The 12,523-nt window shown below is 39.2% G+C and overlaps 1 protein-coding gene across 2 annotated transcripts in view; it reads right to left on the bottom strand.

Annotated features, from left to right (window-relative positions):
• The window catches only part of NALCN (sodium leak channel, non-selective), a 369,797-nt gene that overhangs the window by 72,302 nt on the left and 284,972 nt on the right, over positions 1 to 12,523 (bottom strand). The gene's annotated exons all lie outside the window — the stretch shown is intronic.

Raw genomic sequence — 12,523 nt, 5'->3', positions numbered from 1 at the left:
ATAGGGAGGACAGATAGGTCTTTTTTCAGATAGAAATTTGGATATGATGCCTTGTGCTATGGTGATAAGCACTTTAAAAATACTAAAGGCCAGAGAAAGACTGTAATAAGAACAGTTTCATATGAATTAATGTTGTTCCTTCTTTTGTTCTCAAGACAATCGTGGTCAGAGGGGTGAAGTATGTGTGCTGATTACACACACACACACACACACACACACACACACACACACACACACACACACACACACACACACACACACTATGGTATTTTGAATTGTGAGAATGTGTTCAACAAAGCTTAACTTTTTCAGTATTCTGTAATTTGATGGACTGGACATATCAACTACTAGCCATAGATTAGTTTTGCTGAAAACATGAAGTGAAGCTTTTCAAAATTCATAATATAGGAAGAGGTCTGTTGGTTCCTTTCCAGACAGGAAGCTGAAATATTTTCACTACATTTTTAAAATATTAACTTAATTAGAAAACCTGGAATGAGAACAGACAGGACAAAATGAATTTTTTTTTAAATTAAGACTGAGAAGAAAAATGAAAGAATCATAAGCCATTCTCATAATAGCAGATAGATTGTTTTAATGGCCTTTCTGAATGTCACAGCTACATTTCTGCAACATCTTGTGATTCACCTGAATAGTTAAGACTGAAGAATTAAACTGTTTAATTTAGTGGCTTTATAAGCAAGCTGTAATTCTAGGACACGGGTGAGAAACTCAGTGAAGGAAGAGTAACTAAACAAAGTTTGACTGAAATCTGTTGATCGATGTACACAAACTTTCTGCAAAGATTAATTTAGAAAAATACAGATAACACTACTATTTGGTGCATTATTTATTTTTCAAAATGCAAACTCCAGTTTCAGCTTTGGAACTACTATACCCATGTTCTATTATGTTCTGTTATTTTCTACTATATTCATAGGCAATATGATAAGCCAGAGTGTTCTACCAGGTTAATAATTAGAAAAGGAAAAGTTAGAATACTCTGGAAGACGACAGAATGCAGCTGCATCATTTGTCCTAATATCTTGAGTCACAAGAACACTATATCCAGAATTAAGTCCCTATGAGTAGGACCACACCAAATTCACGGCCATGAAAAACACGTCACGGACTGTGAAATCTATCTGGTCCCCCGCCACTCTGAACTCTGGTCTTTTGCATGCTTTTGCCCTATGCTATACAGATTTCTAGGGGGAGACCAGTGTTTCTCAAATTGGGGGTACTGACCCAAAAGGGAGTTGCGGGGGGGGGGGCGCACTATTGCCATCCTTAGTTCTGCGCTGCCTTCAGAGCTGGGTGTGGTGCCTCACCAGCAGCAGCGGAGAAGTAATAGCAGCAATACCATACCATGCCACACTTACTTCTGCACTGTTGCCTTCAGAGCTGGGTGGCTGGAAAGTGGTGGCTACTGACTGAGGGCCCAGCTCTGCAAGCAGCAGCGCAGAAGTAAGGGTGACAATACCATACCATGCCACCCTTAATTCTGCGCTGCTCATGGCGGTGGCTCCACCTTCAGAGCTGGGCTTCCGAGCAGCAGCCACCGCTGCTCTCCAACTGCCCAGCTCTGAAGGCAGCGCCACCACCAGCAGCAGCGCAGAAGTAAGGTTAGCAGTATTGCAACCCCCACTACAATAACCTTGCGACGCCCCCCTTCCTCCCACAACTCCTTCTTGTGTCAGGACCCCTACAATTACAACACCGGGAAATTTCAGATTTAAATAGCTGAAATAATGAAATTCAGGGTGGATAAAAATCAATGATTTTTTTAATTTAAATCAGATTTTTTTGATAAAATGCTTTTTGAGGAAAAAACCTATCTAAAGATAGTTTTAATTAAGATACATTATAGCTCAAAGATATCTCATCATGGAATAGGGATTATAAATTCCAATTCTATAGTATGAGACACTATATTCATGTAATGTTTAAGAAAAGTTTTGTAAATGAGTTCATGGATTAGGGACCCAATCTTATGGAGTTATATTACAAGCATTAAAAAAACGAATGGGACAAGCACTCTCTCCAGCTCATTTTCTTGCAAATATTCTCAATACTTGGTACCAGGTTGAAACCTTAACTGCCGAAGAAGAGGAGTTGACTATGACATGGACGTCCAGCAATCATCCCTCCACAATGCCAACTATAATAAACTTCAGAGCTAAGGGTGAACCATTCAAGAAATATATGTTTGCTGATGATGTTTTAAAGAAAGTCACACCAGTGAACTGATGGAAGTCACTTAAGCACTTGGATTTAGAGTCTGTTGAAGTGATAATCTCACTTTTAACAGCAGTAGCTTCTTCTGCCGATGTAGAAAGAATTTTTTCTTCCTTTGAACTAATTCATTCCAAATTAAGAAATCGTTTGGGACCTGGAAAAGCAGGAAAGCTTGTTTTTCTTTTCCAGATTATGAACAAACAGGAAAATGAAGGTGAAGACGACAGAGTTAGCTGCAGAAGCCAATATTTTAAATTTCTCATGTTGACCTGGCTGACACAGTTGATTTAATTTTGTTTTTGTTTTTTAAATATTTCATTTAACTATTTTAGTTAAAAACAATTTTAACAAAAACAAACCTGATTTTAAAAAACTTGAATAGAGTTTAGTTCAAAAATTCATATGCTTGTTTTGTTAAAATATTATATGTTTGCTGTTGAAGAAAAAAAATCCAGAATACATAACATTGTTGTTTTAGTTAAATAAAACAATTAAAATGTCTGTTTGGTGATATTCTCCTCCTAATACAGCATGGCAAGAAAATCCTCCAAATATTAATGATTAACCTGTTGAATTGGAGATAGTTCACCACCCAATGACTTCATAAACATCTGCTTCAGTTATCTTTGATAAATGAAATAACCAAACAATCATTCATTTTCTGATGTAGCTGTAAAACTAATCTGAAAAGTTTTCAAAATAAATCATTTTAAAAATGTATAGTGTGTGCCTTCTAAAAATGAAACCTACATCTATCTCTGAGTTGTGAAGAATATGTATTAAGGTTATAACAACCAATAAGAATGCACTTTTATGTAGAAATCCATGATTAAATCGAATCTTCCTGACTAGTGATTTGATTTAAATCAAATCCACTATGATGAAATTTAAGCTTTTTCAAATCCTATGACCGTGAAATTGACCAAAATGGACCATGATTTTGGTAGGGCCATACCTATGAGACTGATTAACTTGTGACAGTAGGTGATCATTAACATGGGAAGTGGAAATTCAGTGAGAACTATTCCATGTAAGTCAATGGATCTCTTTCCATTTACTTCAATTATTTTTATTATTTATTATTTGCATTAATGGAAGCTACATTGGAACATTAAAATATGCTTTAAAATGTGTCAAAGACTATTTTAACATTGCAATTAAAACCACTTTCTTAAAAATAACATCCCTTTTTATAACATTTACTGATTTCTTTTTGCAGTAAACAGAAATAATTAACAAAAGAAACTGATTGCATATCAGAATAGGAGACACTGGAACAAAGAGTAGATGGCACACATTTGAGTGTTCTGAAAGGAGTTCTGAATGAAGTCACTGAGATGCAAACCAAACCAAAAAAGCAATCTTTCATTAAGAGATGATAGTAAATGTTTTACCTATCTTTTAAAAAAAGACACTAGGAATAATCCTCAGAATCATAGACCAGCGAGACTTACTTCAGTACCAGAAAACAGGTTGATATGATAATTAAAAAAAAAAGAATAATAAAACACTCAGATGAACATGATACACGAGGGCAGTGGTGGGCAACATGCGGCTCACGGGCCACAGGCTGCCCACCACTGCACTGGGGCCAAACCAATGCAGCTTCCATATAGGAAAAGCATGCTTCTCTCTAAACTATTAGAATTCTTTGAGCATGTTCACCAAAATAATGGATAGTGGAAAAATGTATTTGGTGTTTTAAAATGCCTCTGATAAAGCCCCATACAAGATATTAGCAAGACTGTGAGGTGGTACCAGAGAGGCCTAACAAAGTTAAGCAAATGGGTAGCATGACAACAAATGAAATTCAATGTTGATAAATTCTTTAGAAAGAATGATTTCTACTATTCATATGCATCACTGTTAATCATTTTTGTTGCCAACTCAGGGAAAAGGAATGGGCACAATTGTGGACAGCTCAGAAAAATCTACTCAGTAAACAGCAACTGTTAGAAGAGCAAACTGTATACCAGGATGTATAAAGAATGGGTTGGACTGAATATATATATCACACTACCACAATAAAAAAAGGTGTGTTCTAACCTTGAATTCTGTGTTCAGTTCTGATCACCCTATCTTGAAAATAAATCCCAGAGAAAGAAAGGGGTCCAGCACTAAAGGATGAAAATGATTAGAGGAAAGACTTCTATCTGAGGAGAGAATGAAAAGCTTAGTACTGTTTAGTTTGGTTTAATTACAAAGAAGGTGAATGAGAAGGGACATGATAGAATACAAAATAACGAATGGCATGGATAAGGTAGATTGGGGACTCCTATTTACCCTTTTAAATAAAAAAAAAAAAATAGAGACCCTGAAAGACATTTTCAACAATACATAGTCTGTGGAACTCACTGTCACAAGATATTGCTACAAGACATCTTTCAAGCCCTCTGAGCAGGATTCAAAAAGATTTAGCTATGTGTGGATCATGAGAACATTCCTGGTTACACTAAACAGAATAAAAATGTGTGAGAGATAGATGCTGTGCCTCAGCAAAGAATTGAAGCATGTTCTTCTTATTAATTAACAGTGATGAATATTAAGACAGAGACTTTGAATTGGACTCTGTATTCTAGGGGGAGCCAGTGCAGAGAGTAGAGCACTGGGGTGATGAATTCATGGTGACTTGTGGTGCTCAGCAGATAAGCAGTGAGTTTTGTACCAGCTATAGCACATGCATAAGTGCTTGGATGAACAGGGATAGACTTAAGCATGTATTTGAAGTTCAGCAGGTGATTAAATGTTTTGCTGAATCAGAGCCATTAACTCTAATTTTTCAGGGCATACATCAGCCACTAATTAAGAGGGTTAGGAAGAAACTTCCTGTGTGGGCAGATCATTCCATTATGAAGTTTCTTGAACCTTTGTCCAAAGCACCTGACACCAGCCCATTGCTGGATGCAGGATGTTGGGTTAGATGGATCATTGTTACGATGTAGTAGCCCAGCACCTATGTTACTATGATGGCCCCTAACAGTTTGTGAATCTGCAAGTAAATGAGATATTTGGGCACATTTGGGTCAAATCCTACGAAGTGCTAAACACTTTTTGTGAGGTACTGAGAGCCCTCAACTCCCACTGAAGTCAAACAGAATTGAGGACACTTGGCATCTCCTAGGGGGTGCTCAGCCCCTTGCAGCATCAGGCTCATAACTGGGTTAATGTTTGTGTACCAGCTCTTTCAACTTTAATAGGCATCAGCAGGATCACATCTGGGAATGAAGCCAAATAACTGGAAAAAACTCTAGCTGGTACGAAACTCAGCTGACTGTCTGCCATGCAGCACAGGTCACTGTGAACACATCATCCCACTGCTCCCCGCTTTGTGCTGGCTTTCCATTGAATAAAGTCCAGTTCAGGGGCTCTCTTTCTATTCATAGCACTCCTTGGTATTGCCTCGGTTACCTGAGAGATTGATTACACCTTTGTGACCATGACCTTCCAACAGATCCATTCCAGCGGAAATATGAAACCAAAGGGAGAGACATATGGACGTGGGAGGCAGACCTTTCACACGAGCTGGACCTAAATTACGGAAATCACTCCCTCAAGAAATAAGAATGGCTACTAATCTCACAGCTTTCAGAGCTTAATGCAAAACCCATTCTTCATTTTACTTTTCCACAATCCGCTCTTATGTTTTCACGTGAGAGACAATAAAGGAAAAAGAAAACAACAACAACGATTTTTGCTACCTTTCAGGCTACTTCTACAGGTGCAGAAGCAGCTCAGATACTTAGCTACATAAGTACCTAGATATATGAACAGATTTCCAAAACTCACCCCTTCTTTATCCACTTTTGTAAGTATACACATGAATATCAGTACACATAAGCCACAAGCACTTTGAAAGTTCATCTTAGAAGCCTATCTGTTTTGAAATATGATTAAATAGTTATGTGCTGTTTTGTATGGGGGGAGGGATAGCTCAGTGGTTTGAGCATTGGCCTGCTAAACCCAGAGTTGTGAGTTCAATCCTTGAGGGGGCCATTTAGGGATCTGGGTCAAAAGTCTGTCTGGGGATTGGTCCTGCTTCGAGCAGCAGGTTGGACTAGATGATCTCCTGAGGTCCCTTCCAACCCTGATATTCTATGATTCTATGAAAAGATGAGCCAAGTTATGAGTGAGTTTGTTCCTAACTTGGATTTTTGACAGGGTTTGCTGAAGCTGTGTATGCTTTATAGAATACATTCCGGGCAGTTTTTTGTCACTTTGATTCTAGGTTTGTGATAAGTTTTCTGCAGCTCTGATGCATCCTGTCAAAGCTTTCATTACCGGAGCTTTGTTGTAAGCACAGGAATGTGTCTCCAGATTTTTTTTTTTTGACTTTTCATTTGCTATGACTCTGCCTCAGTCTCTGCTGCGGGTGCCCCCGCTACCTGCTGAAATGCAACCACCTTTTAACCAATCATCTCCCCCCTTTCCCCCCAGCAGAAACAATCAAGTTCTCCTGTGTAGATTCCAAGCACTGGCCATTCACATCTTGTTCCAGGTGGATGTGGGGCACTTCTTAGCAGGCCACCAAGGTACCTGTCATGCATACATGGAAGTGAAAATGAACACCTCCTGGTCAATTCCCGCAGCCCCACCCCACAATCAGTAATGTTTGTTTATTGCCATGACTGTAATTCTCCCAATCCATCTTTTCTTCTTTCTGTATCCCCTCCCCATCTATTTATTAGATAAAATTTACTGCGGCATCACACACCTGTACTTGTGTTTTCTTTCACTAATACTCTTTCTTCCGTCAGCAGTTATCTTGGGATGCTTTCTACAGGCAGCCTCAGAAGCCCTGATTAGGCACTGGGGAGAAAAACAGGCCAGCACCTAGCCACTGGGAAGTTATGACTTTTCAGAGCATGAATCCAGCTATGTGGCCCTCGCATAGTTTGAAAATCCATTTAGATCACCTGGCCACTTGGACTTGCCCACAATAAGCAAAAAACAAAGTTTGAACAGCTGCCTTGGGAGCACCCAAGTCACCTTTTTGAAAACTCTTCAGGCAAAAGATTTCCCCTCATGAGTCTCACTGTGTGCCTGTCCCTATACAATGCACCTACACAGCACTGAAGATTCTGGCCCCTATGTATTCAGAAGCCAGGTTCACTCTCACAATTCAGACTTAAAGCGTATCTATAGTAAGATTTAAGGAAGAGAAAATGTCCAGATCCATCTAAAGGGCCTGATTCTCAGTTATATTAGGGCCCTTTTACTTTGGTCTGGCAGAGTAAAAAGGCCTTAAAGTGAGCAGAAATGCCTCCCTGAGAATACTGCTTTTGCAAAGGCCTTGCCTAGCCACAGAGCTAGTGCAAGGACTCTTCACAGGCTTGCTCCCAGCCCCCAATGTAGAGGGAGAATTGCAGCATCAGAGATGTGGCTGGATTGCACTATGGCTATTTTCTGCTTCCATAGAGAGCCATGGGAAGCAAAGTGTCAATTAGAGCAGGCATGAGGCTACTCTAACTTACGCTAGGGATGGACAGGACCATATAGCCCCTAGAATAGGACCACAAAAGTGCCTTAAAACCTCTCTGCCTCCCATGTCTGCCTCTGCCCCAAGCACTGGACTGGAGTAACAGAATTATTTCTCTAATACCCTGTGGAACATCCTTTATTTACTCACATTCACTGAATTTATAAGCAGCTTATGTTGTAAGTACATTAATGTTCAAAATATGAACTCTGAATTAGTATTCAGAAATATCTATTTATATCCAAGTCTAACAGTCCACCAGCGTTCTGTGTTTATATGCGATGTTAATGGTATATAATACCAAAAACCAGATTTCCATGTGCACCAACGCTGGCAATGCAAAGGTGCTTTAATGTAAATGAGAATCTGGTCCTAAGGGCATTGGACACTCATGGCTAGTGTCATTGTAGGTGACAAAAGAAAGCATTTAAAAGGTGTAAAGTGAGGCAGCTGATCACATTTACAGTGTGTTGTTATGAAATGCAAAATGCTAGTCCTACTGACTATAATTCCAGGCCTAGCTTGTAATAAACTTCCTTCAATTACACCTACTGGTCCTCTCTATCTCTCATCCTACCTCTCTCCTCCCCTTTAACCGCAAAATCCTAATACTTGCTACCTGGATTTCCTTTCCTCCAAATTTTTCCTTGATCCCCTCTCATCCAGCTGCCATCCTCTTCTCACCATCCAAAGCCACAGATAAATGACTTCATGAGCAACTATCATGTAGCTAAGTCAAAGATGTACCTGTCTGTCTCCCACTTTCACTTTTCTTCTCATACTCCTCTTTCTCCTATCAGAATCCTACGACATCTACAGCAGATGTTCTGCAATACCAGTGGTTTAGATATTTCAGCTGGAAGAACTGAAAAAATATCTACATAGAAAAGTAGTCATTACTGAGAAGTGAGGTGTAGGGTTGAGATAATTATTTTAGGGAACATTATTATGGTTTCTTAGAGACTGGTGAGATGATACAACTTCAAGTCAACTGTTGTTACCAGGTAATGATAATGTGTATGGATAAAGAAGTTTTGTCAGAAGTCATCGTCAGATTATTAGGTTACCTTACACACAATAATGATTGTCACAAATAAATTACTGTCATAGGAATATTCAATGTTTCTGCCATTTGGGACAAGGAAAATATTTCCTAAACACAAATGCCTACATATAGCCAAAGTTTTAGAATAGGTATTTGGGTCAGAAAGGTAAGGGTCATAAAAAAACAAGGAGTGCAATGCAAGCTCATTCCCCCTTTAAAACTGGAGAAAATCCTTGAAGGGAAATAAATAACTCTCATACTGAGAAGATTTATTATTTGCAGTCTCAACTTTACAGGAGACCAAAGGAGATAAATTGCGATTCACATTGTCGTGAATTGCATGTCACTTTGGTATTGAATATAAATGTCAGTAAGTACGTCACTACACTATAGAGATAAAACAAAAGAACATTTCTCAGGTGGAAGTAAGCAAATATGTAATATAAATTAAGTGCTGCCTATCAAGTCAGTAGGGGTGGAAGACAGAAATGCTGACATAATTCAAAGAGGAAATGGAACGGCTAGACACATTACAGACACTACAAGGAGGAGGTATGGGGAAGAGCAACAGAATCCTGTCTTTTGGTTCCAAACCTGACATTTGCACTGTCATCCTCAGTGCAAAGAAGAGGTGAAAAACTGCTAAAGCCATCAAACTCTTATCAGTAGTAGTAGTGTACATTCTATGAGGTACTGGTATCAGTTAAATAGTGATGTTTCTTTTTGACACAGGAATGTAAACTATACATACAATATCATTCCATGCTTGCTTAAAGGATAAGATTTTTTAAGAAAATTGGATCACACAAATGAAAGGTTGCCATGGAAACTAACTACAGAAAGCCATAGTAATTGCTCTGACTAAATCCTACCTAGTGCTCTCTTGCTTCCTGCGTGAACATGTAAACACGCAGTTTCATGCAACATCTGACCAGAAATGTTATTTATATTTAATTCTACCCTTTACATCATCAGAATTTCATGGTTTCATAACTAGAGTTGGGTGAATAGTGCACCAATAATATGTGAATATTTGTTTCAATTCAAAACTGAAATTCGGCGTATCCATATTTGCTATTACAGCTGGCTGAATAATGGGAAAAAACAAATATTTTATTTTTTTAAATTGCAAAATCTTATTGAACAAACTATTCAATTAATATGTTCACGATTTATGTGCCCATCTCTATGTGAAATCAAGATGGGTTAACTTTGCATACAGGGAGAAACAGGAAATAACGCTCCCATTTAGCATGGTATTTGAGCATGTGCATTTCTGTAAACATGTGAGTAGTCCCCTGAAGTCAATAGGACCACTCACATGTAGTGGTACCAGTGGTACTCCTGAAGTACCTTTTGGAATTGAGGCCTATGTGATTTGTTGCACAAGAGTATTTTGTAGGAAAATCTTTGTTTCATTACTATTTCAAAGGATAGTATGAAAGCGCTGTGGTTAAACTAACCAAATAACTTTTTCTTAAAGGACTTTCATAAGAAATGTGAACACTGCTCTGCTTCTGCTCTGCCCAGAGTACTAAAAGTTCACATGGTGAATGCACTTATACAAATTGTCCATTCTAAAGGAAATGATAGTTTTTGTGTTTCTTATATAGCAGGGTTCGGCAACCTGCGGCACACAGCCCATCAGGGTAATCTGCTGGCGGGCTGTGAGACATTTTGCTTACGTTGACTGTCTGCAGGCATGGCCCCCCGTAGCTCTCACTGGCCGGGAATGGTGAACCGCGGCCACGGGGAGCTGCAAGGGGCTGTGCCTGTGGACGGTCAATGTAAACGAAATGTCTCGAGGCCCACCAGAGGATTACCCTGATGAGCCATGTGCCGAAGGTTGCCGACCCCTGTTATATAGGTTGTGTTGCTGTAAAATATCATTATGATATCAGTAGCATGCAGATCATTGTTAGGGGCTGTAAATCAGTTAAAGGAGATCTGCAATGTTTTTAATTAAATAGATCTTTATTTTTACTTTGTTTAATTGGTGCAACATTACTGCCATGTGATCACCAATCTCTTGCTCACAATCCCAGCATGCTCAGGGCAATGATATCTGTAACACCTAATTTTGTTATTGGGGGGAATAGTGGAGACCCGTCAATGGAGAATAATATAAACCTATATTTTTCAGTACTAAGTGGTTCACTATTACTTTTCACATATGCTTACACTCTTGTCTGTTTCTGATATCATCAGCCCAGCCCATATTAGAATGTACAAAAACAGAGGAAATTAACAATCAAAGGACATTAACTACTTACAAAAAACAGAGAAAGGAGTACGAATATTAAAACTGAGATGAAATAACAGTTATATTTATTTGCACATTCAGCTGCATTTTGTAAGGTCAGGTGGTTACTGTTTCAAAACACTACAGGTCATCTTTAATATTAACCTTCACCTTGAATTATTTAGATTTGCATTGATTTTCACCCTGTATATTAACCTTCACAGTACAGTTCACCTATAATACTAGGTTATTCAAGTCTTCAGCCAAAAGAGCTTGAGCCTAAGGGCTGGTCTACACTGGGGGGGGGGGATCGATCCAAGATACGCAACTTCAGCTACGCAAATAGCGTAGCTGAAGTCGAAGTATCTTGGATCGAATTACCTGGGGTCCAGATGGCGTGGGATCGACGGCCACGGCTCCCCCGTCGACTGCGCTACCGCCGCTCGCTCTGGTGGAGTTCCGGAGTCGACAGTGAGCGCGTTCGGGGATCGATATATCGCGTCTTAACGAGACGCGATATATCGATCCCAGATAAATCGATTGCTACCCGCCGATACGGCGGGTAGTGAAGACGTACCCTAAGTTTCCTGCTAAAAGTTAATGGACAGATCCTCACTTAGTGTAATATGGCGTAGCTCCACTGACCTCAACGGACTTGGGCTCATTAACACCAGCTTATGATATAATCCAATATTTCTACTGCTCTACTTGGTGCGGATAATTTTCACCCATCAGAAGAGTTGATACTTGTCTGCACTTTCTCCTGATTGGTGCCAGATGCTTTATTGCACTCCAGTTTGGATCAATTGGTACTGTAAAGTATAGGATCCGTTGGCTATGGAAAAAGGTATTTGCAGGAAACAGGATAAAAATGACCAGTATTTTGCACCTTGGTTACCTTTTTCTCCACCATGCTCATGTGGATACCCAGGCATACCCTAGCTTCTCATTCTTTGTACCCTGCCAACCCACTATGTTATTTGAAGCTTATTCCGTTTTCCCTTATTGTTGTGCATGCACCCAATTCAGGCAAACAAATACCAACTTATATACATGTGCCTTGTACCAGTCCGGCGGGGAGCCTTTCTGCGTTCAAAACAACAAGGGACCAACTTTGTAAATATCGGGAACTGTTTGCTAATGATTCACAGACATAAAAATGGGCTAAACTTTTCTAAAAGTTTAGAAAATGATTTGTAAGAAATGATTCATTGCGAATTTTTAACACAGCTCCAAGGCTCTCATACTGACCTGGTTACAACAGCATTATAATCACTGGTAGAGGAAAGCTCAAAAATGCAAATTTTAAATTCACAAACTTTAATTTCAAACATGATGGAAAGTGACTTGCACCATATAGATTTAAAAAATATTATGCACAGAAAAATGGATGCGTTTTTAAAAAATTACACAGGAGATCCTCAACTTCTGTAAAATGGCATAGCTTAACCGAAGCCAAGGGAGCAATGACAATTTAGACTAGCTGGGGATCTGTCCCTATGTCTATTTTAGACAACTTAAG

The sequence above is a fragment of the Emys orbicularis genome, chromosome 1 (assembly GCF_028017835.1).
Source record: "Emys orbicularis isolate rEmyOrb1 chromosome 1, rEmyOrb1.hap1, whole genome shotgun sequence".
Taxonomy (NCBI): domain Eukaryota; kingdom Metazoa; phylum Chordata; order Testudines; family Emydidae; genus Emys; species Emys orbicularis.
Note: the sequence above shows the minus strand (reverse complement) of the source record. Positions and strands in the feature narration are given on the sequence as shown.